Source organism: Perognathus longimembris, chromosome 21 (genome assembly GCF_023159225.1).
Source record: "Perognathus longimembris pacificus isolate PPM17 chromosome 21, ASM2315922v1, whole genome shotgun sequence".
NCBI classification, from domain to species: Eukaryota; Metazoa; Chordata; class Mammalia; order Rodentia; family Heteromyidae; genus Perognathus; species Perognathus longimembris.
The window spans coordinates 25,850,059-25,874,871 of NC_063181.1; the positions used below are offsets into that span (position 1 = coordinate 25,850,059).

Below are 24,813 nucleotides of genomic sequence, written 5' to 3' on the forward strand. Positions count from 1 at the left end.
GAATTCTATTGTGTACATGTACCACATTTTTTTTTGATTCATTCATCAGTACAGGAGCATCTAGGTTGTTTCCATATTTTGGCTATTGTGAATTGTGCAGCGATAAACATGAATGTGCAGTTGTCTTTGTGGTATCCTGGATCCTGTTGTTCAGGATAGATGCCTAGGAGTGGTATGGCTGGGTCATAGGGTACATCTATGCTGAGTTTTTGAGGAACCTCCATACTGTTCTCCAGAGTGGTTGTACTAGTTTACACTCCCACCAACAGTGGAAAAGAGTTTCTCTTTCCCTGCATCCTATCCAGCATTAGTTGTTGCCTGAGTTCAGATTATAGGCCATTCTAACTGGAGTGAGGTAATATCCCAGGATTGTTTTTATTTGCATTTCCTTTACTGCCAGTGATGTTAAACATTTCCTCATATGTTTCTTTGCCATTTTTATTTCTTCTCCTGTGAAGTTTCTCTTTAGCTCCCTTGCCCATTTAATAATTTGTTTATTAGGTTTGGAGGGGGTTTGTTTCTTGAGTTCTCTGTAGATAACAGATATTAGGCCTTTGTCGCTTTGGTAGTGAAAATCTTCTCCCATATGGTTGCCTGTCTTTCTAGTTTAGTGGCTATGTCTTTAGCTGTACAGAAATTTTTTATTTTGTAGTGGTCCTATTTGTCGAGTCTCTCCCCTATATGTTGTGCCCCTGAGACTCTATTCAGGAAGTTCTTGCCTATTCCTGTAAGTTCTAGTGTCCCTCCTACTCTGCCCTTCAGTAATTTCAGGGTTTCTGGTCTGATGTTGAGGTCTTTAGTCTATTTGAATTGATCTTGGTGCATGGTGATAGGCTAGGGTCCACTTTGAGTTTTCTACATGTGGCTTCCCAGTTTTCCCAGCATCAGTAGTTGAAGAGGCTATGTTTTTTTTTCATTGTATGTCTTTAGCTCCCTTGTCAAATATCAGCTGACTGTAAGTATGAAGATTTATTTCCAGGACTTCTATCCTATTCCATCGATCTTTGGGTCTGTTTTTATGCCAGAACCAAGCTGTTTTTGTTATGATGGCTCTATAACAAAGCTTGAAATCTGTTATTGTGATACCTCCTGCACTGCTTCTTTTGTCTAGAATTGCTTTGGCTCTTCTAGGTCTTTTGTTGTTCCATATGAATTTTTGGGTTGCTTTCTCTATTTCAGTGACGAATGGAGCTAGGACTTTGATGGGGATTGCATTGAATTTGTATAACATTTTGGGCAATATAGCCATTTTCACTATATTGATTCTGCCTTCCCATGAGTATGGGACATCTTTCCATCTTCTGGTGTTATCTTTGATTTCTCCTTTTAGATTTTTATAGTTCTCATTAAATAGGTAATTCACATCTTTGGTTAGGTTAATCTCTAGGTATTTTATTCTTTTTTAGCTACTGTAAACGGTATTGTTTCCATAACTTCCTTTTTGGCTTGTACATTGCTGGTATACAGAAAGGCTGCTGATTTTTGTGGATTGATTTTGTAACCTGCTGCTTTGCCTAAATAGTTTATTAGTTCTAGGAGTTTTTTTGGTCTTTCAGGTATAAGATCATGCCGCCTGTGAATAGGGATAGTTTTATTTCTTCTTTTCCATGTGGATCCTTTTTATGCCCTTTTCTTGCCTTATTGCTATGGGTAGGGATTCCAACTCTATACTGATAGAAGTGGGGAGAGTGGCATCCTTATCTTGTTCCTGATTTTAGGGGAAATGCTTTTTGTTTTTCCCCATTTAGTATGATAGTAGCAGTTGGTCTGTTGTATATGGCTTTTATTGTTTTAAAGAATGTGCCTTCTATTCCTATTCTCTCCAGGGCTTTTAATATGTAACATTGTATTTTTTGAAGGCTTTTTGGGCATCAACTAAGATGATGATGTGGTTCTTGATCTTAGCTCTGTTGATGTGGTGAATTACATTTTTTGATTTGTGAGTGTTAAGCCAGCCCTGCATCTGTGAGATGAAGCCTACTTTTCAATGTTTTCCAAGTCTTTCCAGTCCAAATATCTTCCTGTGGTTTCAAAGAAGTGACTTGTTTAAAGTTACCCAGAAAATGGTAAGTCCAGTCCACGTTCCTCTTTGCCGATTTTTAAGCCTTATAGTCTCTGAAAGTGATCCCACAAAAATACCACACTTTATGATTTTCTCTACTATTTATATAAACTCAGGATATTACCCCAGTTACTTACAAGATTTCCTTCATTTGTTAGGTAGATAGCATGCTCTGTTTTTTCTTCTTTTACAAGTAAATTGGGTCTCATATACTGATTGGTCCTTAGGATCTCCTTCTCTGTATCTCCAGCCTTTCTGCACCTCCAGGCTTATTATATAATCAGTGACATTGAGTGATAGAATATAGAGAAATTATTACTCAGTGCATTTTATAACATTTCTCACCTTGAACTGGTTTGGAAGATTCTTTGATTCAGTGCACAGGCCTTAACTGCGTGCCCTCAAACCAAGGATCTGGATCTGCAAATGGTATGGAACTCCCAAAAATATGGAGGAAAAGTCTGATTGTAAGCAAAGTTTGCAGAATTCTATGAAACCAGCCTATATCTTTCCCGAGACCTAAATTCATGTTCTCACTTCCCATTCAGTAAAGTTCCTATATCTCCTTTCTTCAGATATAAATTTATGGTTTTCCACTATGAGTCTTCAAGGTCTTCAAACTAGTTCTGAAAGTACAGTATTTCATCTCCTGAAGTTTCAATGGACTTTTTTTTTCTTGCCTTAATAGCTCAGTGAAACTAGAGAATAATTAGTTTCTCAGCGAATGTTAAACTTGATGGCATTTTAAAAACAAGGCACTGGCAGCAAATTCCGTACTGCCTTGTGGTGTACTAGAGAGCCGTCTATTCACTGTGCTGCTAACCTCTGTAACTTCAAACTTCCTTTGTCTGTCGTGCCAGATCTAGCATTAAGAACAGAATTATTTATGGCAGGAAAGTAATATTTTTCAGTAGTCATTCAAGCAGCCATATACATCAGACTGATGGCATAAATCAAGTATTACAGCAGAGCTAACTATTTCAGATTCAATAGAGGCATTCGATGCCATAAGCGCACCTCAAAAACATATGTTCTTATGAACAAAATTCAGTGTTGAATTCTGTGATGACATTTAATAAAGATGACATGGAGCGTGGTTATGACATAGCGTGGTTTGTATATAGAGAAAGTGGATATAGAGATAAAAAATGTGTTGTATCATGTGAGGCAATGTCCTCTTTGAAGAGGTGAAGAGGTAATGATACAGGATGAGGAAGAGCCAGACACCAAGGTCAACATGGAATGTGCTGGACCAGAACTGTGGGTCTCTACCAAAGCAGACACATAGGACATGATTGATGGAAAGCAGGCGAGAGCTTGATGCTAAGCTCATGGAGATGGGGGTTCAGAGCTTGGAAGAAACCAAAAAGAACTGGCAAGATTCGATTAGGGAGAGCTTAGGGAAAAAAGTAAAGTCAGATGGGAGAGAAATAACTACAGACATTAAATGCTGTTCTCACAACAGTGGATTTGAGGTGCTAAGTATGTGCTGATCAACCACAGAGTGGGAAAGTAGGATGACATGGAGAAGATGGTATATGAGCAATGCTAGATAATGCCTCATTCTTCTTTGTGTTTATGCATGCACATAGAATGCCTGTACATGTGTATAAATGCATTTGCATTGCATGTGTGCATGCATATCTGTGTGGGGGTATATGTGTGCATATGTGTCAATGTGTGTATTTGTGTGGGTAGTATGCTTTGTGTGTGCATGAACATATGTGCTATGTATGTCTTTATATGGTGGGTATGTAAGTGTGTATGTATCTGTGGGTACATATCATCTATGCCATATTCTCATTATCATTTGTGTTTGAGTGTGTGTGTGTGTGTGTGTGTGTGTGTTAGCCTTGTTGTGTTCAGAAAGTAGTTAGATGAATATATTGTACAGAACCATCCCACATTTTGTTCATCAATTTACTCATAGCTGGACATTTAAGTTGTTCCTAGATTTGGATTGTTATGATGAATGCTGTTATGAGCATGTATGTACAAATATTTGTGTGGATGTATATTTTACTTTTCTTGGACAAAATCTTAGGTGAATTGCTGACTTATATACTTAACTTTTTGAGAATATTCCAAGTTGTTTTCCAAAGTGTCTGTAGTGAACCTACCATCTTGATGATGATGAACATATCTGTAATCATGTGTGTGTATATACATGTGAAATGCTTATATTTAATGTGTGCTTATAAATAAATACTCATGTGTGTACATACATATATATTTTTCACATATATACATACTTTTTTCATTAAATTATCAAAGAAGTTTATTTTAGTCAACACCAATATTCCTATCCTCCAATATATACTGAATATTTTCACTATGTGGATCAACTGAATTGCTCCAAAAACCGGTAATGTGCTATTTAACAAGTAAATATATACATATACATATACATATGTATATATACGTATATACTTATATACGTATATATACATATACATATATACGTATATGTATGCATATATACATATACGTATACGTATATATGTATATATGTATACATATGTATACATATATATGGGAAAAGAACTTATTTTGTATAAAGGAGAACAGGATATTGATATTTGTTGCTGTCAGGAATGGCTATAGATTCATGAGTGAATAATTGAATAAGGTGAATTAAAATCAATTTACAAAATGAAGCACAGTGTATTTTGAAAGATAAAGAGTTAACCTGATACTTCAGAAATATTCCACAATGAGTACTATCTCAAGCTGATTAGAACAAAAGCTTAGCATGCTCCATTTCAGCAAAGTGACCAGCGCTGGGCTGGTCCTGTTTATTGTGTCCTTGGGGGCGAGATCAAACTGGATCACAGTGAACAACTGGTTGATCAAATATAGACACAGTTACATATCTTTCTAGAGACATTTCCATCCACGAGAGCAATATTATGAGGAGCATATACCAAATAGAAATCACAACCCTGGGCACCTAAACTTCAGGACTGATACTTTATGACAGCCCAAACTGGACATCTATCCTAAGGTGGCTTCCCTTTTGTGCTATAGAGTAAGCATTATGAATTTTCCACTCAAGTCTAACCTGGGTAGGTGCTTTTACTGCACATGTTATTGTAGGAAAGCCTAACCAAAGATGGCACAGTGACATGAAACTTAGAGAACTGAAAGATTATGTGACAACAAAGTACATGCCACCTATAATTATTGAATTCAGTGAAACCAGATAGTATTTAATTATCTTATTCTTATGCCAATTGAAGATTTAAGGTTAGAGTCTAATAGTTTCTCCAGTATTCATTTTTATTTTAAGAAGCTTTAACTTAATGATTTGCTCTTTTTTTCTAATTGATTTTGAAAGATGACATACAAATAATGACAGATAAATAATCATAACAAAAAACGTGGATCGGTCATCACGTTGACCTACTTCTCAATTATAGCTAGAAAGAGAATGTTGGGAAGGCACTACATAACAGATATTTTCTTCTGCATCTTAACAACTACCATGGAACAACTTGACAATAAATACCAAAACCCTTCGATATGCTGATTGTTGACTAAGCAGTCCCTTTATTTGATATGTGGGCTAAGGGTAAGAAAAGTGAAAATACCAGGAGATATACTACCTGCACAAAAGCTTTAATCACAGTCTGTTCTATTTATAGGCACTAGAATAGAGTTTAAACTTAAACTCACCCATTTTTACATCACACTGACAGTTTTAATCTTGAACATGTTCACACTCACATGCATAAACTCACATACACAAAAGATCTTAAAGTGCACAGAATAAGTATGGGCTATACGTTTTCAAATGGCAAGAGGTATTTTCACCAATGTTACTCTTGCAGATGACTGAGATTTAAGACAAAACTTTTTTTTATAATTTATTAATTAAACAAATTTTTGACAAGGTGTTGTGCAAAAGGGGTACAGTTACATAATAGGGCAATGTGTACATTTCTTTGATATCTTACACCCTGTTTTTCTTTCCCTTCCCTAGGTCAGATAGACATATATACATTACACAGTGTACCAAAAACATATACAGTAGCCACGTGGCCTACGCCAAAGGAAATTCACCTAGGAATTTAAATGTAATGTCAACAATAGAGTTTGCTTATCCTTGTCTTATATGAATGTACATACATAGCTTTTGAGCTGTTGTGATTCACTGAGAGGTCTGTTTTTGGCGTTTATATGTTGAGTAGTTGTTTGGTTTTAGTTACATAATGTAGGGTTGCTGACCCAAACCTGTGGAAAATACCATTTGACAAGAAGTTTTTGGTTTCGCAGACCTGGTCTCTATTGTCTCCACCTCCCCACACCTTAACAGTCATATATCAAGGAGATTATGCCCCTTTGTTTTCTGTGTTCTAGGCTTGTCTCACTCAACATTATTTGTTCAAGTTCTGACCATTTCCTTGCAAATAACAATATTTCACCATTTCTAATCGATATGGAGTATTCCACTGTATATAGCTACCATACTTTTTGGATCCATTCATCTGTGGAGGGGCATCTGGGTTGTTTCCATATTTTGGCTATTGTGAATTGTGCAGTGATAAACATGGAAGTGCAGATGTCTTTTTGACATCTTGGGATATATTGTTCAGGATAGATGCCTAGGAGTGGTATGGCTGGGTGATAGGGTAAGTCTATGTTGAGCTTTTTGAGGAACCGTCACTGTTCTCCAAAGTGGTTGTACTAATTTGCACTCCCACCAACAATGGATAAGGGTTCCTCTTTCCCCGAACTCCCTCCAGCATTTGTTGTTGCCTGAGTTCAGAGTATAGGCCATTCTAACTGGAGTGAGGTGGTATCTAAGGGTTGTTTTTATTTGCATTTCCTTTTCTGCCAGGGATGTTGAACATTACCTCATATGTTTCTTTGCCATTTTTATCTCTTCTCTTGTGAAGTCTCTCTTTAGCTCCTTTGCCATTTCCTAATTGGTTTACTGGGCTTGGAGGGGCTTAGGTTTTGGGGTCTCTGTAGATGACAGATATTAGGCCTTTGTTGCTGTGCTGGTAGAGATCCTTTCCCATATGGTTGGCTGTCTTTCTAGTTTGGTGGCTATGTCCTTAGCTGTGCAAAACCTTTTTATTTTGTAGTAGTCCCATTTGTTGAGTCTCTCCCCTATCTGTTGTGCCCCTGGGACTCTATTCAGGAAGTTCCTTCCTGTGCCTATAAATTCTAGCGTTTGTCCTACTCTGTCCTTCAGTAGTTTCAAGGATTCAGGTCTGATGTTGAGGTCCTTGATCCATTTTGAGTTGATCTTGTGCATGGTGATAGGCTAGGGTGTACTTTGAGTTTTCTGCATATGGTTGCCCAGTTTTCCCAGCACCAGTAGTTGAAGAGGCTATGATTTTTCCATTGTATGTCTTTAGCTCCTTTGTCGAATATCAGCTGACTGTAAGAGTGCGGTTTTATTTCTGGGTCTTCAGTTCTATTCCATTGGTCTTCTGGTCTGTTTTTATACCAATACCAGGATGTTTTTTTCATGATGATAGAGCTTGAAGTCTGGTATTGTGATACCTCCTGCACTCCTTTTTTTTTTTGCCTAGAATTGCTTTGGCTATTCTAGGCCTTTTGCTATTCAATATGAATTTATGGGTTTCTTTCACTATTTCAGTGAAGAATGTAGCTGGGTTCTTTTTTTTTTTTTTTTTTTTTTTTGGCCAGTCCTGGGCCTTGGACTCAGGGCCTGAGCACTGTCCCTGGCTTTTTCTCACTCAAGGCTAGCACTCTGCCACTTGAGCCACAGCGCTGCTTCTGGCCGTTTTCTGTATATGTGGTGCTGGGGAATCGAACCTAGGGCCTCGTGTATCCGAGGCAGGCACTCTTGCCACTAGGCTATATCCCCAGCCCTGTAACTGGGTTCTTGATGGGGATTGCATTGAATTTGTATAACAATTTGGACAATATGGCCATTTTCACTGTATTGATTCTGGCAACCCATGAGCATGGGAGGTATTTCCATCTCCTTGTGTCTTCTTTGATTTCCCTTTTTAGATTTTTATAGTTCTCATTAAATAGGTCATTCACGTCTTTGGTTAGGTTGATCCCTAGGTAATTTATTCTTTTTTTAGCTATTCGAAATGGTATTATTTCCATAATTTCCTTTTCTGCTTGTACATTGCTGGTGTACGGAAAAGCTGCTGGCTTTTGTGGATTGATTTTGTACCCTGCTACTTTGCCAAAATGGATTATTAGGTGTAGGAGTTTGGGGACTGAGTTTTTTGTGTCCTTCAGATATAAGATCATGTCATCTGTGAATAGGGATAGTTTGATTTCTTCTTTGCCAATGTGGATCATATTGATGCCCTCCTCTGCCTTATTGCTATGAGTAGGGATTCCAGCACTATGTTGAAAATAAGCGGGGAGAGTGGGCATCTTTTTCTTGTTCCTGAGTTTAGGGTGAATGATTTTAGTTTCTCCCCATTTAATATGATATTAGCAGTTGGTCTGTTGTATATGGCTTTTATTGTTTTCAGGAATGTTCCATCTATTCCTATTCTCTCCAGAGCTTTTAATAAGTATGGGTGTTGTATTTTGTCAAAGGCTTTTTGGGCATCGACTGAGAAAACAATGTGATTCTTGATTTTAGTTCTGTTGATGTGGTGAATTACATTGATTGATTTAAGGATGTTGAACCATCTTTGTGTCTGTGGGGATAAAGCCTACTTGGTCATGATGTATAATTTTCTTGATCAGTTTTTGGATCCTGTTAGCTAATATGTTATTGAGGAGCTTTGCATCTGTGTTCATTAGTGATATTGGTCTGTAGTTCTCTTTTTTTGTTGGGTGTTTGCCTGGTTTGGGGATGAGTATAATATTAGCTTCATAGAATGAGTTTGGGATTTCCCCTCTGTGTCTATTTCGTGGAAGATTTTGAGGAGTATTGATATTTGCTCCTCACTAAAGATTTTATAGAATTCATTGGTGAATCCATCTGGGCCTGGGCTTTTCTTTGTTGGGAGGCTCTTGATTACCCCCTGTATCTCGCTGTAAGTTATTGGTTTATTTAGTTGATTTATTTCTTCTTTGTTCAGTTTGGTCAGTTTATACTTCTGTAATAATTGATCCATATCTGTAAAATTATTGTTTTTTAGTAAGTAGAGGTTCTGGAAATAGTTCTTTATGATTGTTTGAATATCGTGTGTATTTGTTGTACTTTTTCCAGTGGAGTCCCTGATTTTGATATGAGTCACTTCTCTTCTTTTTTTGTCAGTCTTGCAAGGGGTCTGTCAATTTCATTTATTTTCTCAAAGAACCAGCTTTTAGTTTTATTTATTTGTTGAATAGTCTATTTTCAATGAGATTTATCTCTTCTTTAATCTTGGTGATCTCTCTCCTCCTAGTCACTTTAGATTTGATCATTTCTTGTTTCTCCTGATGTTTTAGTTTCATCGTGAGGTTATTCAACTGCTCTGCCTCCATTCTTTTAATGTGAGTGCTGAGGGTAATGATCTTGTTCCTCAGTACTGCCTTAGCTGTATCCCATAGGTGTCTTTGTGATGTACTTTCATTGTCATTGTGGATAATGAATTTGTTAATTTCATCCTTAATTTGGTCTGTGACCTAAGTGTTAGATAACAGTGAGGGGTTTAGCCTCAAAATATTTGTATAGCCTCTGTTGTATCCTTTGTTATTGTGGGTTACCTTTAATCCACTGTGGTCAGATATAATACATGGGATGACATCAATACTTTTGTATTTGCTGAGGTTCTTTGTGTGGACTATGACATAGTCTATTTTGGAGTATGTTCCATGGGCTGCTGAGAAGAATGTGTATGTGTCTCTGTAGGGTGAAAGACTCTGTACAGATCTATCAGATCCATTTGGGATACAGTGTTACATAGGTCTTCAGCTTCCTTGCTAATCCTCTGGGTGTTAGATCTGTCTCTTGGAGAAAGTGGATTATTAAAGTCTCCAACTCTGATTGTGTTTGGGTCTATTTTGTTCTGTAGTTCTGTGAGAATTTGCTTGACATATGTAGGGCCTCTTTTGTTTGGTGTGTATAAATTTATCACCGTGATGTCTTGATTCTGGATTATTCCTTGTATTAAAATGTAGTGCCCTTCTTTGTTTTTTTGAATTGATTTTAATGAGACGTCCAGCTTGTTTGATATCAGGATGGCTACTCCTGCCGTTTTGGTAGGTGCATTTGCTTGAAAGATCTTGCTCCATCCATTCATTCAGAGCCTGTTTTTGTCCCTTCCTGCAAGATGGGTCTCTTGAAGACAACAGATGGCAACTTTTTGTTTGCAGATCCACTCTGTCAGTCTGCTCCTCTTTATCGGAGAGTTTATACCGTTTATATTCAAAGAGATCAAGGGTAAAAGTGCTTTTTCCCCTTCCATTTTCTTGTTAGGCTGTTTTTCCTCTCCTTTTTTCTTGTCTTTATTTAGCTGCTCTTTCTGTTGGGCTCTGGCTATTGTAGTTTCTTTCTCTTTCTGTCTGTGGTCCTGTAGGTTTTCTGTTGGGTGGGGTTCTCCCCTTAGAATTCGTGGTAACTCTGGTTTTTTATTCACATACTCCTTTAGATACTCTTTGCTGTGGAAAGATCTGGTTTTTCCCTTGAAGGTGAATTCTAGTTTTGCTAGATATCTAATTCTGGGTTGGAAATTTTTGGCTTGGAGGACTTGGATTGTGTTCTTCCATGCTCTTCGTGCGTTGTAGGTTTGTGTGGAGAGGTCAGCTGTGATCCTGATCCTTTTTCCATTGTAATAAAGCTCTTTCTTCGTTTTGGCTGCATTCAAAATTTTCTCTTTATTCTTGAGATCTGAAGTCTCAATTATTATGTGCCTGGGCGAGGATTTTCTAGGGTCTGGTCTGCCAGGCATCCTATAGGCTTTGGTTACTTGGGTGAGGTCCCTTGTGAGATTGGGGAAGTTTTCTGTGATAACTCTATTGAAAATACATTGTAGCCCTCTGCTCTGGTATTCTGCTCCTACTTCTGTTCCAATTATGTGCAGATTATATCTCTTGTCTTTGTCCACTAGCTCCTGGATTAGTCTGCCCTGGAGTTTAACCGTTTCTTGGAGTGTGGTAATTTTCTGGTCCTTATCAGCTGAATTGTCATCCAAAAGAGAGATTCTGGATTCAATATGATCAATTCTTTGTTATGTGCTTCAAGTGTGGAGTTTATGGATGTCAGCAAGCTATTTTGGTTGCCAGATCAGCTCTGATTGTGGAAATTTCTTCCTTTAAAAAGTTGCATTTAAATCTATTTTTTCATGCATTTTGCTTCTCAGGATGAGAAGGTCTTCTTTAATGGAGGAGTGCACTGTATCCATTTTTGCTTGCATTTCTTTCTTGACTTCCTGAAGGTCCTTTGAGACTTCCATTCTAAACTCCTGGAATTGTTTTCTGAGTTCATTCCTGAGGTTTTCCATCATTTATGCTATGATAGCCTCAGTTGTGTTTTTATTCTCCCTCTCTTCTTCAGTGGTACTACTTTTTGGAGCTGGTGATTTGGCTTCACCTTTCATGAAATTTGTAATATTTCTTTGTGATTTGTACATCTGGAGATCTACACCTGTAGGTGGCGACCTTGGCTTGTTTGGCTTTGTGCTGGTTCCCACTGTTCCATCAGTGGATACTTGTTTGTGTCCTGGCTGTGGGTTTGAGTTTGGTTGTTGAACCTTACTGCCAAATGGGTGAGCGTGACCATCTCAGTTGTTGCCGTGGTGGTCACCCTCACTGCACTTGGGGGTGGGTAGCTTCTGTGTCTTTCTCTGCAGGACTGTGCCCTGCCGCTGTGTTGTGCTGACCCTAGTGTGCCCCTGATGGGGGTTTGTGGGTCGCTGATTCAGCCTGGCATGGAGACTTTTCTCTTCTTTGATTCTTTTCCCACTCAGTACTGTGGTCAGAGGAGCTCACCTCTCAGATTGAGAATTGCCACTGAGAGGCGGCTCACCCACCAGTATGTATTGCTCCTGTTGGAGCAGGTGTTGCTATTGAGGGGTGGCCCGTCTACCTGTGCAGAGTGTGCCTACCAGAGCAGGTGCTGCCACTGGGGGTCCCTGCACCTGTGCAAAGTGTGCCTATCCAAGCAGGCTCTGCCGCTAGGGGGCCCTGCCCACCTGTGCGGAGTACACCCATCAGAGCGGGTGCTGCTGCAGAGGGGGCAGCTTTCCCACTTGTTTGCTCCCAAGGTGGGTTGGGCAATAAATTCTCCTGCTGGAGGGCTAGCATGCTGACCCACGCTGGCCCTCCGGAGGGCACGTGCCTGTGCACTCAAGTGCTTCCTTTGTAGGTGTGCTGTCCTGAGTTGTTGGAGGGTGCTTGTGCCTTCTCACAAGTCTGCTGTGGGGGGCAGTGTGCGTGGAGCCCAGTAGGTTCAAGTGTCTGAGTGTGGGTTGGTGCCCACAGACTCTCTGAGCCTCTGCTGTGAGGGGGGGGGGGTGTTCGGGCCCAGTTGTCCCTGCTGGGCTGGAATTGCACACCAGAAAGCCTGTGACTGTTGTTCAAAAACTCTATGCAGACCAGGGTGTCTCAGGTGGCATTCCAAGGCCTAAAGTGTTTCCCGGTCACTTTGTTGTGCACTGCTCTGCCTCTGCTAGCTCCCATGTCCTCCCAGAGGCTGTAGGGTCCTAGAGCCACAAGATATGGGGTTCCTTTGTTCCCTTGGGGAGGGAGGGAGTTCTAGCTTCTTTGTAGGGTTTGGGTCTCTGCTTGAGCTGGTCTCCCATTGGGGGGGGCCAATGGGGAACTTACTGGTCCTGGATTGTGTGTGTGTCCTGCGCTGCTGTGGGCTTTTCAGTGCTGAGGTGCTGGGGTGTGGCAATCGGTCATTTGGTGGTGGCAGTCCCGGCTCTCACTGTCTGGCTCTCCCTGTTCCCCTGCTATTGTTGTCTGCTCCCAGCCCTTTGGTACCACACCTCCGTTCCCGCTCCATCATCTGTCTCGGTCAGTCTGCGCTCTGTCTGGGGCCCGTGGAGCTCCTGCTGTCTGGACTCTGCACTCCTGGCATGACTTTTAGGCTGTTGCTTCTCTGGTCGCTGACAGTCTGTGGTCCCATTTACTGGCACTAGGTCCCCTTTCCCAGAGTGGCCCTGTTAGGGCCGGGCTCTGCTGGGGGGATACCCTGGAGATTTTCTGGCTCCGTGCAGGTTATAGGCTCTTCTCATTTTTGTTCTTTTTTGTTTCCTGTGTTTCTCTGTTGCTTCTGATTGTTGGGTTTGCTGAATTCTTTTTTTTTTTTTTTTTTGGCCAGTTCTGGGCCTTGGACTCAGGGCCTGAGCACTGTCCCTGGTTTCTTCCCACTCAAGGCTAGCACTCTGCCACTTGAGCCACAGCGCCGCTTCTGGCCGTTTTCTGTATATGTGGTGCTGGGGAATCGAACCTAGGGCCTCGTGTATCCGAGGCAGGCACTCTTGCCACTAGGCTATATCCCCAGCCCCAAGTTTGCTGAATTCTTGATGGGGTGTTGGGTGCTGGAGTTCCCAGCTCACTATTCGGTTGGAGCGAGTTGGGGTGCCTCCCTATTGTGACGGCGCCATCTTCCTCTCAAGACAAAACTTTTAACAAATAGCTTTAGCACTCTCTGGCCTCATTTACAAGGGCTTGCTTGTGTTAGCAAGGCATTTTAGCACACCAAATACTTTTGGGTTGAAGAAAGCTGGGTGGGAGTCCCTTGGAGCTAAACTGAGCCCACTCAATACTTGACTCTTGTCTTTAGCCCAGTTTTGACTAGAGCATTTTTAAATATCACTTTACCTTTTAAATTCCCTTGGGGAAAGAAGGTGGCTACCTGAAGCTGATCTCCTAGGGCACCAGGTGGCCTGACTGTCTTTTGCTGCACTTTACAATTTCAATGTACTCTGAGACTGAAATTAGCTAGCTGTTTGAATCAGGCCCTTAGCTGCCTTTATCCTTCCAATTGCCTCCTCACAGAAGGGTCTTCTTGGTCCATTGACATGATTAAAAATAACTTTATCCACTTCAGTTGGACTAATATGTCACTAATATATCACTTTGGCCCAAGTGTGCTTTAAGTTGAATTGAAAAAAGAAATCAGGTTTCTTCTTCTATGCTCTGTCTCTTCTCTCTCTCTCTCTTTCTCTCTGTCTCTGTCACACACAAACACACACACACACACACACACACACACACACACACACCATATTATAAAAGGTAGGGAATTTAAATTGACATTTTATTTCTTAGATTATTTTATCAGAAAAATAATGCAAATGAGGAAAAAGGTATTGCCCATGAAACTAGTTATACAATGTAAGGAATTTAAAATACATTAAATAGCATAAACTATGTGACAATATGTTAATTTTACATAATGACATTTTATATATGTCATATTCATAAACTGCTTTGTTAAATGGCAACTCTTTTTTACAAGTACTTAAGATAATAAAAAATAAAAAAGTGACTGAAATCCACTTTGTATTATTAATAAAATAAAAATAATAACATTGTGAAAAAAAGAAATGATTGTGAAAACTACATACAAAACAGAAAAAACTCAGAATTACTTCTTAATTAAAAGGCTTAATAAAATTTGTAAGCATACTGTATAGTTAAAGACACATCAAATATGGTTCAGAGGAATATACAAATGAAACATAATCTCATTGGTAATGATATGCCAGATTTCTTTTTATTTCCTTTTTTGTTTTCTACAATAAATCCAGTTCTCAGTAGCATTCATAGTTGTTGGGTTGGGATTGGATACATTACAATATAACCTGATGCACAAGGGGAGGCATGTAAGGCACAGCACTGACTTGGACACATAACATAGAAAGGCTGGTAAGTAACAAAACTCTAGAGGATTTTCTTAAAGTCTATAAGTCCTTCACTTCCCTTTTTTCCATCTGCATGTCAGTACTCAAATTTGTTCATCCAGCCAGTACTTGGGTTAGGCATGTCTACTTTGCTGATTATGTATAACTGTGGAGTATTTTTATATTTCAACTTCTTTCCATTTTATATTAAATTGTATTAATTATTTGTTCAAAATGATTACAATTCCATAAGTCAAGTTCTTTACACCTGGTGCCAGTGGCTCACGCCAGTAATCCTAGCCACCTAGGAGGCTGAGATCTGAGGATCACGGTTCAAAACCAACCCAGATAAGAAAGACCATGAGACTCTTATCTCCAACTAACTACCAGAAATAGAGAAGCAGCTCAAAGTGGTAGGGCCTGAGCCTTGAACTGAAGAGCTCAAGGACGATGCCCAGGCCCCATAACTTTAAAAAATAAAGTTCTTTTTATTTGTTAATATTTATCATAATTATTCTTATAATACAAATAAACTTATAGATAAATATTGTCATGCACCATTCTATAGATGGGAAGATAATCTATATTGAATCTATATTGAATAAAAGTATAGAAATTATCGATCAGAAATCATGGACAATTCTAAGTGTATATTTTTTTTGTTTTGATTGTGCCAGACTGGATTATTTAATAATACATGAATAACAGTCTAGCTATTTATGTTGAGGGATAACTATGGAAGCAGATGAAGTGAGTGTGTTTAAAGATAGACCCATTATTGCAATATTAAAAATATACTTTTGATTTATGTAAAATGGTGAATAACTTTATTTTAAAGTCATGATTATAGGATGCAACCACAGTATTAAGGGTCTTATGCTTGAAAATAACCAATAATTTCATTGATTGAAGACAATGTCAATATTTGTGGTTGTTGTTGTTTTTCAGTTCTATACTCCCAGCAATATCCGAGAGCATCCCTTTTCATTGCTCATCTCTTTCTAATCATATGCTTGGGCATTGATCTATACAGAGACAGACACACATAAAACATACTGGTTGGTGTTTCCATGAAGCCTGTGTAATTAAAGAGTAAGAAGAACAATAAATATAATTCATAAAAATAAATGATAAGGAAACTCACATCCCAATGCTTTAGATAAAGAATTTAAAGAACAAATTTGTAGACAAAGTGGCACTGATGGCCAATCGGAGAAAGTCTCTTTGTACATTTAACATTTGAGCCAAGATCACAAGAAAGAGTTGTATATAAACATAGGTATATAGATGTGTGTGTGTTTGTGTGTGTGTGTGTGTGTGTGTGTGTGATAATTTATGTTTGAGGAAATAGCACTGTCAAATCCAATGGGTGAATCTGTAATCGTCAGAATCAAGGAGAGTGAGAAAATCAGTCAAAAACAGATGTTTTCCCATTGGAATTGGGAAACCATGGAATGATTCAGTCAAGTGTGAAATGCCCTTTTTCAAGGCTGTTCATGCAAAAATATGTCTCTGTAGTGCCCTGATTCTAAGGTAGAAATTGACCATAATAAACTGAAATAATCGATTACTACAGTAGCATAGATAAGAAACTTCAACACCATAGCCTTGAGTGAAAAATACATTCTGTAGATTGTAGATGTATCCGAATTTTCTTTGTTGAATAATAGAGAAGTCTTGGTTGCAACTGTGGAGATGTTGGGTGAAGAAAGATAAACACTGGGATGGATCAATTGTTGTGAGCTTACACCAGGTGCATAATGCTGTATAAATGTACTGGAGACAATTATCAGAAGAACTGTTTCTTTGAATAAGGACCTAGAGTGTTTCAGATGTGTTAGATATGTCAGGTTAAGCATTCAAACCAACATAGTCAAATATGTAGCTTGTGTTTCTATATATTTAAAGTTCAATAGATACATTGGGGCTGCTTTACAGATTTCACTGTCAATGTCAATCATATGTAAGTGGCTCACCAAAGAAACAAGAGCAGATAAGATCACGTTATGAGATAATACAATTAAAGAAGTTGAGAGGGTCCAGCCAACAATCCTGTGAAAACCCAATATTAAGAGGTTGGAGCAGATATGGTCTCAGCAAGGAAAATAGAAAAAAAATGGTGCCTTATGAGAATAGAGGCAAAACAATCAAGGAAGCATTTTTGGAAAGAGAGAGTTTTAAGATAAGAAAATGGCAAAAATGTCAAATGAGATGTAAACTTAAATGTCTAGAGAGAAAATTTCATAAAAGGTTAGAGAAATAAAATAATACCTGAGACATTTTCAGAGTAAATTTTCAGTTACTTTATTTCCTACAAATGATTAGGCACCAGCTGGATGTGTCCATGTAATATTCATTTTGTTTACACTTAAATTAATATATATATAATAGACAAACACAATGTGCATAAATACGTATATTGAAAAATATATATATTTGAGAGAAGGAAGATACTAATATAAATATTATTAACTGATTTATAAAATGTACTTTGGGTGCCTAAGTAAATAGACAGTATAGTCTTTAAGGCCACCTTTATTTTTCTGTCAATGTTTGGCAACTCACTATAAATAGATGATTCAAGGACATACAAGAACATTTCCATAGTATTAACATTTTGTATCAGAATTTAATTTTTTTAGTTCTCCATATATTTTAGATATGAGGCCTTGGTCCGTTGTATGGCCAGTAAAGATCTTTTCCCAATCTGTGGGCTTTCGGTTTGTCTTGCGAGCTATGTCCATTGCCCTGCAGAAGCTCTACAGTTTGATGCAGTCCCATTTGTCCATCCTTTCTTTGAAAGGTAGCATTTCTGGGTCTTTGTTAAGGAAGTTACATCCTGTGACAAGGAGCCCAAATGTTTCACCTACTCCTTCTTTTAGTGTTTTTCAGGTATCTGTTTTAATTTTAAGGTATTTGATCCATTTGGAATTGATTTTGGTGCAGGGTGACATATAAGGATCTAGTTTTAGTTTGTTGCAGGTGTTGAAACAGTTTTGCAAGCACCATTTGTTAGAAGAGGCTATCTTTCTTCCATTCTATTTTTTAGCTCCTTTACCAAAGATTAAGTAGGCATAGTTCTATGGGTTCGTTTCTGGGTCTTCAATTCAGTTCCATTGGTCTTCAGGCCTGTTCCATTGCCAGTACCAAGCTGTTTTTATTGCTATAGCTTTATAATACAGCTTGAAGTTTTGTATTGTAATTCCTCCAGCACTGTTCTTTCTGCTTATGATTGTTTTGGCTACATGGAGAACTAAAAAAATTAAATTCTTCCAAAACAAAACCACAGAGAACCAACAGCACCCTCAAAAAGTGGGCTGAAGGCTTAAAAAAATACTTCTCTGATGAGGAAATGAGAATGGCCAAGAGACATAAGAAAACATGCTCTACATCACTGGCAATAAAAGAAATGAAAATCAAAACAACATTGAGATTACATCTCACCCCAGTAAGAATTTCCTTTAACAAGAAAACTGGAGAGGATGTGGCCAAAAGGGAACTGTACTTCATTGTTGGTGGGAATGTAAACTGGTTCAGCCACTCTGGAAAGAGGTATGGAGATTCCTCAGAAGGGTAAACATAGAGCTCCCCTAGGACCTAGCAGCCCCACTTTTGAGTATCTACCCAAAAGACCACAAACAAGAACATATTAAATCCACCAGCACAACAATGTTCATCACAGCACAATTTGTCATTGCTAAAATATGGAACCAACCCAGATGCCCCTCAGTAGAGGAAGGATCAGGAAAACGTGGTACATATACACAATGGAATTTTATGCCTCTATCAGAAAGAATGACATTGCCTCATTCGTAATGGAAGGACCTGGAAAAAATTATCCTAAGTGAAGTGAGCCAGATACAAAGAAACATGGACTCTATGGTCTCCCTTATTGGGAATAATTAGTACAGGTTTAGGCAAGTCACAGCCTAAGAGGATCACAAGAGCCCAATAGCTATACCCTTATGAATGCATAAAATAATCCTAAGTGAAATGAACTCCATGTTATGGAAATGACTGTTATATCACTGTTGTAATTACTTTCAGCATGCCATGTGAAACTGTAGCTTCTATTGTTTATGATCCTCTTGTATTTCCTTCCTGTGGTTTTACCCACACTATCACTGTATCTTATCTGAGTACATTGGAAACTGTATATACTGGTATTAGAACTAGGAAAGTGAAATTGAGAGACAAAGGATAAAAAGGCAAACTACTCCAACAGCAATACTTGCAAAATTGTTTGGTATAAACCAACTGAACAACTCATGGAGGGAGAAGGAAAGGGTGAGGGGGAGGAGAAAGAAGGGAGGGGTTACAAACAGTACAAGAAATGTACCCAAGGCCTAATGTATGAAACTGTAACCTCTCTGTACATCACTTTGACAACAAATAAAATAAATAAATAAAATTTTGTGTTGGTTGTGTACGTACTCTGCCTATGAATATACTTTTTTTTAAAGTGATATTTTCTGCCAAAGAGATGCTAGAAGTTTCATCCACGATAGTCTATCAACAAGGACTGGATCCCTATGCTCTATTTTAGCTTTGCTAATGAGATAGCATTACTTAAAATGAAGAACTAGACTCAGAAAAATTAAGTACTTTATGCAACTGACAGAAAATAGCACTCCACTAAATGAGTTAGTACTTAATTTCAGTGCTTAATAGGAAAAAGGAAAAAAAAATCTACAGAAGGCACTTTTAAACTCCCCCCACTCACATATAAGAAAGAGAAAATGGGGGAAGGTGAGAGAGATGGTGGAAAGGTGGAAGGAAAAAAAGGGTGAAATGAAGGGGAAGGAAAAGGAAAGGAAATAAGAAGGGAAAATGGAAGGAAGGGAAGGAAAGAAATCAAAGGAATCTAACTCATAGATTTTTGTATTCCAGTAAACCTTTTAGCCATAAACTTCCAAATACCCATGCAGCTTTGCCTATTTGTCACTTGTGCACTATTGACAAAAGCACACATGTAGCCAATGAAGAGCAAGGAGCTTAGTGCAGGTGTGTGATCAAGGCTTCTCTTATGCAAATGGCAGTAAGGTCGTCAAGGGTTCTCACAGCAGAAGCAAGAAAACTCGAAGAATATTTTTAAATGAAATCAGTTTCTTTTAAAAAATAATTAGTAATAGATTAAATGATACTTGTACTTGATCACAAGGCAAACATCTCAGCCTAGACATACACTGAAGACACCACATAAGTTGAATGGGACTTGGATATAGATATTGTTTTCTGAAAGTCCTGTAATAGAAAGAAAATGAAACACAGAAATTATTAGGAAGCAAGTTAACCAATATGAAAATGCAAAATTACAGTACAGTCTTGTAATACAGGGGTAGAAATAATGAACAAAGGATAGTCCACAGATAACAACATTGCTGATATCTTATGTAGAAATGTCTTTGAGACTCTATTTCCAAAATAATTAGCAAAAACCTGGGCTGGAGGTGTGGCTTAAGTGGCAGAGCACCAGTTATGAGCAAGCAATACCAGCAACCATAAGTCCTCTATATTGGTAGACTATATGCCTATATGTATATATATTTATATACGAATATATTTATATATGTACATGTAAAATTATATTTAAATATATGTATATATTTACATATAGATATAGATATATAGAGAGAAAAAACAAGAAATTCTATTTTTTATCTTATATATTGTCAAAGTGATGTACAGAGAGGTTACAGTTTCATATGTTAGGCATTGGATACATTTCTTGTACTGTTTGTTACCTCCTCCCTCATTGCCCCTCCCCCTCCCCCTTTCCCTCTCCTCCCATTAGTTGTTCAGTTGGTTTACAGCAAACAGTTTTGCAACCATTGCTTTTATATTCGTTTGTCTTCTTATCTCGTGTCTCTCGGTTTTGGTATTCCCTTCCACTTTTCTAACTCTAATACCAGTATATACAGTTTCCAGTGTACTCAGATAAGATACAGTGATAGTGCAGGTACAACCACAGGAAGGGGATACAAGAGGATCATCAACAATAGAAGTTATGGTTTCACATGCATGTTGAAAGTAATTACAACAGTGATTTATCACTTGTTTCCATAACATGGAGTTCATTTCATTTAGCATTATTTTAGGCATTCATGAGGGCATAGCTATTAGGCTCTTGTGATCCTCTGCTGTGACTTGCCTAAACCTGTGTTAATTATTCCCTATGAGAGAGACCATAGAGTCCATGTTTCTTTGGGTCTGGCTAACTTCATTTAGTATAATTTTTTCCAAGTCCTTCCATATTTTTACGAATGGGGCAATGTCATTCTTTCTGATAGAGGCATAAGATTCCATTGGGCATATGTACCACATTTTCTTGATCCATTCGTCTACTGAGGGGCATCTGGGTTGGTTCCATATTTTAGCAGTGACAAATTGTGCTGTGATGAACATTGTTGTGCTGGGGGCTTTAGTGTGGTCTTGCTTATAATCTTTTGGGGAGATGCCCAAAAGTGGGGCTGCTGGGTCCTAAGGGAGCTCTATGTTTAGCCTGAGGAATCTCCATACCTCTTTCCAGAGTGGCTAAACCAGTTTACATTCCCACCAACAATGAAGTAGGGTTCCCTTTTGGCCACATCCTCTCCAACATTTATTATTGTTAGTTTTCTTGATAAAGGACATTCTCACTGGGGTGAGATGGAATCTCAATGTTGTTTTGATTTGCATTTCTTTCATGGCCAGTGATGTAGAGCCCTTTTTCATATGTCTCTTGGCCATTCTCATTACCTCATCAGAGAAGTCTCTTTTTAAGTCCCACTTGTTGAGGGAGTTGGTGGTTCTTTGCAGTTTTGTTTTGGAAGAATTTAATTTTTTTTAGGTTTGCCTGCTTTGTCCGTTGTATGGACGGTAAAGATCTTTTCCCAATCTGTAGGCTTTCTGTTCACCTTGTGAGCTATGTCTTTGCCCTACAGAAGCTCTGCAGTTTGATGCAGTCCCATTTGTCTAACCTTTCTTTGATTTGTAGCCTTTCTGGGTCTTTGTTAAGAAAGTTCCATCCTGTGCCAAGGAGCCCAAGTGTTTCTCCTACTCTGTCTTCTAGTGTTTTCAGGTTATCTGTTTTAATTTTGAGGTCTTTGATCCATTTGGAATTGATTTTGGTGCAGGGTGATATATAAGGATCTAGTTTTAGTTTGTTGCAGGTGTTGAACCAGTTTTGCCAGCACCATTTGTTAAAGAGGCTACCGTTCTTCCATCTTATTTTTCTAGCTCCTTTATCAAAGATTAAGTGGGCATAGTTCTGTGGGTTAATTTCTGGGTCTTTAATTCTCTTCTATTGGTCTTAAGGCCTGTTCTTTTGCCAATACCAAGCTGTTTGAAGTTTTGTATTGTAATTCCTCCAGAACTGTTCTTTCTGCTTAGGATTGTTTTTGCTACGCGAGGTTTTTCATTGTTCCATATGAATTTCTGGATTGCTTTCCTCTATTTCATTAAAGAATGGTGTTGGGATATTGATGGGCATTGCATTGAATTTGTAGATAGCTTTTGTCAATATTGCCATTTTGACTATATTAATGCTCCCAATCCAGGAGCATGGTTGGTTTTTCCATTTCCTTAGTTCTGCCTTAATTTCATTTTTCATGTTTTTAAAGTTCTCATCACAGAGGTCTTTCATTTCTTTAGTTACTTTCCTGATTTCAGCCTCGGTCTTCAGGTCATTAGCATTTATAAGGCCGTTGATTTTTGAGGGTTTATTTTATATCCTGCAAGATTGCCAAAAATTTGGATCAGCACTAGTAGCTTGGGAGTAGAGTCTATGGGGTTCTTGAGGTATAGGATCATGTCATCTGCTAAGAGAGAAAGTTTAACTTCATCTTTTCCTATTTGGATCTCCTTTATGTTTTCTTCTTGCCTTATTTCTCTGGCTAGGAATTCTAGTACTATGTTGAAGAGGAGGGGAGGGAGCAGACATCTCTGACTTGCTCCTGATTTTAAAGGGAAGGGCTTTTGATTTTCACCATTTAGAATTATGCTTGCTGTTGGTTTGTCATAAACGGCTTTTATTGTATTCAGGAGTGTTCCTTGGAATCCCAATTTTTCCAGGGCTTTTTCCATAAATGGCTGCTGGATTTTATTGAACAACTTTTCCACATCCAGATATATAACCATGTGGTTCTTTACCTTGCTCCAGTTGATGTGGTGGATTACCTTAATTGACTTGCATATATTGAGCCAATTTTGCGTCCCTGGGATGAATCCAGTTTGATCATAGTGTATGATTTTTTTGATGACCTGTTGAAGTCGATTGGCCAGAATTTTGTTGACAATTTATTACCTCTGTGTTCATCAGGGAAATCGGTGTATTGTTCCCTTTCCATGATGAGTCCCTGCCTGGTTTTGAGATGAGGGGTATACTGGCTTCATAGAATGTGTTTGGTAGTGAACTTTCTCTTTCAATTTCATTGAAGAGTTTGAGAAATATTGGTGTGAGTTCTGTTTTGAAGGACTTGTAGAATTCTGCTGTGAATCCGTCTGGACCCGGGCTTTTCTTGGATGAGAGATCACTTATTGTCATTTCTATTTCAATGCTAGATATGAGTCTGTTTAAAAGGTTTAAATCTTCATGGTTGATTTTGGGTATATCAATTTTTTCTAAGAAATCAGCCATTTCTTCCAGGTTCTTGAATTTGTTGGCATAAAGGTTTGCAAAATAGTCCCTTATTGTGTTGTGAATTTTGGTTGTTTCTGTGGTGATTTTACCTGTTTCTTCTCTGATCTTGTTTATTTGAGTGTGCTGCTTTTGTTTTTTGGACAGGTTTGCTAGGGGTCTGTCTATCTTGTTAATTTTTTTCAAAGAAACAACTCTTTGTTTTGTTGATTCTTTCGATGGTGTTTTTTTTGTCTCTAATTCATTTAATTCTGATTTTATCTTTAAGGCTCATTTCTCTGTTTTGTGATCTTGATTATTTTTCGTGTATAGTACATCTTTGAGGATTTTCTGTGAAGCTGGTTTGGTGAAGATATATTGTTTCAGTTTTTCCTTAATGTGGAAGACTTTTATTTGACCTTTGACTATGAATGGGAGTTTACCTGGGTACAATATTCTTGGTTGATAGTTATTTTTATTTAGGGTTTGGTATACCTCATTCTAGGCTCTCCTTGCTTTCATGGTCTCTGCTGAGAAGTCAGGTAATTCTGATTGGTTTTCCTTTATATGTAATTAATTTCTTCTCCCTAACAGCTTTAAGGATTCTTTCCTTGGACTCTTGTGATCCTGTTTTGATCACAATGTGTCGGTGGGATGTCCTATTCTGGTCTGTTCGGTTTGGGGTTCTTAATGCTTCTTGTATCAGTATAGGCCTATCCTTCTGGATATTAGGAAAGTTCTTGGCTAATATTCTGTTAAATAGGTTGCCTATTCCATTCACTTCTTTCTCTTCGTTTTCCTCAATACCTATTAGCCTTAAATCGGGCTTCCTGATTGTGTCATGGAGCTCCTGGTCTGATCCGTTTTGTCAATTGGATTGGTTTTGTCTTGTTTTTAGATCTTTCGCCATAGATTCCAGGGAATCTTCAACTCCTGAGATTCAATCCTCTGCTTCATCTAGTCGGGACTGTAGGCTAGCTACTTGATTTCGAATCACTTTTACTTCTGACTGGTCTTTCCTGATGATTTCCATGCCTTTGCTTCAATTTTCTCTTAGGTCCTGCATGGACTTCTTCACTTCATTATTTTAGTTTTAAGTGCTGTCTCTTAAATCTTTTAGCTGGGTAGATATCTTTTCATTTGACTCTTGAAGTTCTTTTATCTTTCTATTTGTCAAGGGCATGAAATCTTCTATTACGTTATGGAAGTATTGGTGTATTGATTCAAACTTTTCATTTAACATGTTTATCAGTAGACTTTGTAGAGCATTTAGAGGGTTCTCTTCTATTTCTTTGAGTGACTGCTCTGCTTCCTGCTTGTTTTGAGTGAGAGATAAGACTACATTATTTGCCATCTTTCTTGTGCTTCTTCTGCCCATTTGTATTGGGAATGCCAATCTACATGCACCTGTGAGCATTGTTTAAGAC

General features: G+C 38.3%; 1 long non-coding RNA gene across 1 annotated transcript; it reads right to left on the minus strand.

Annotated features, from left to right (window-relative positions):
* Nucleotides 1-1,169: 1,169 nt before the first annotated feature.
* On the minus strand, nucleotides 1,170-22,691 carry LOC125339667. Its single transcript, XR_007208579.1, has 4 exons — nucleotides 22,681-22,691; nucleotides 19,151-19,156; nucleotides 13,644-13,649; nucleotides 1,170-1,320 (listed from the first exon to the last, which is right to left on the minus strand). It is a non-coding gene; the product is annotated as an uncharacterized LOC125339667 (long non-coding RNA).
* Between the last annotated feature and the right edge of the window lie 2,122 nt (nucleotides 22,692-24,813).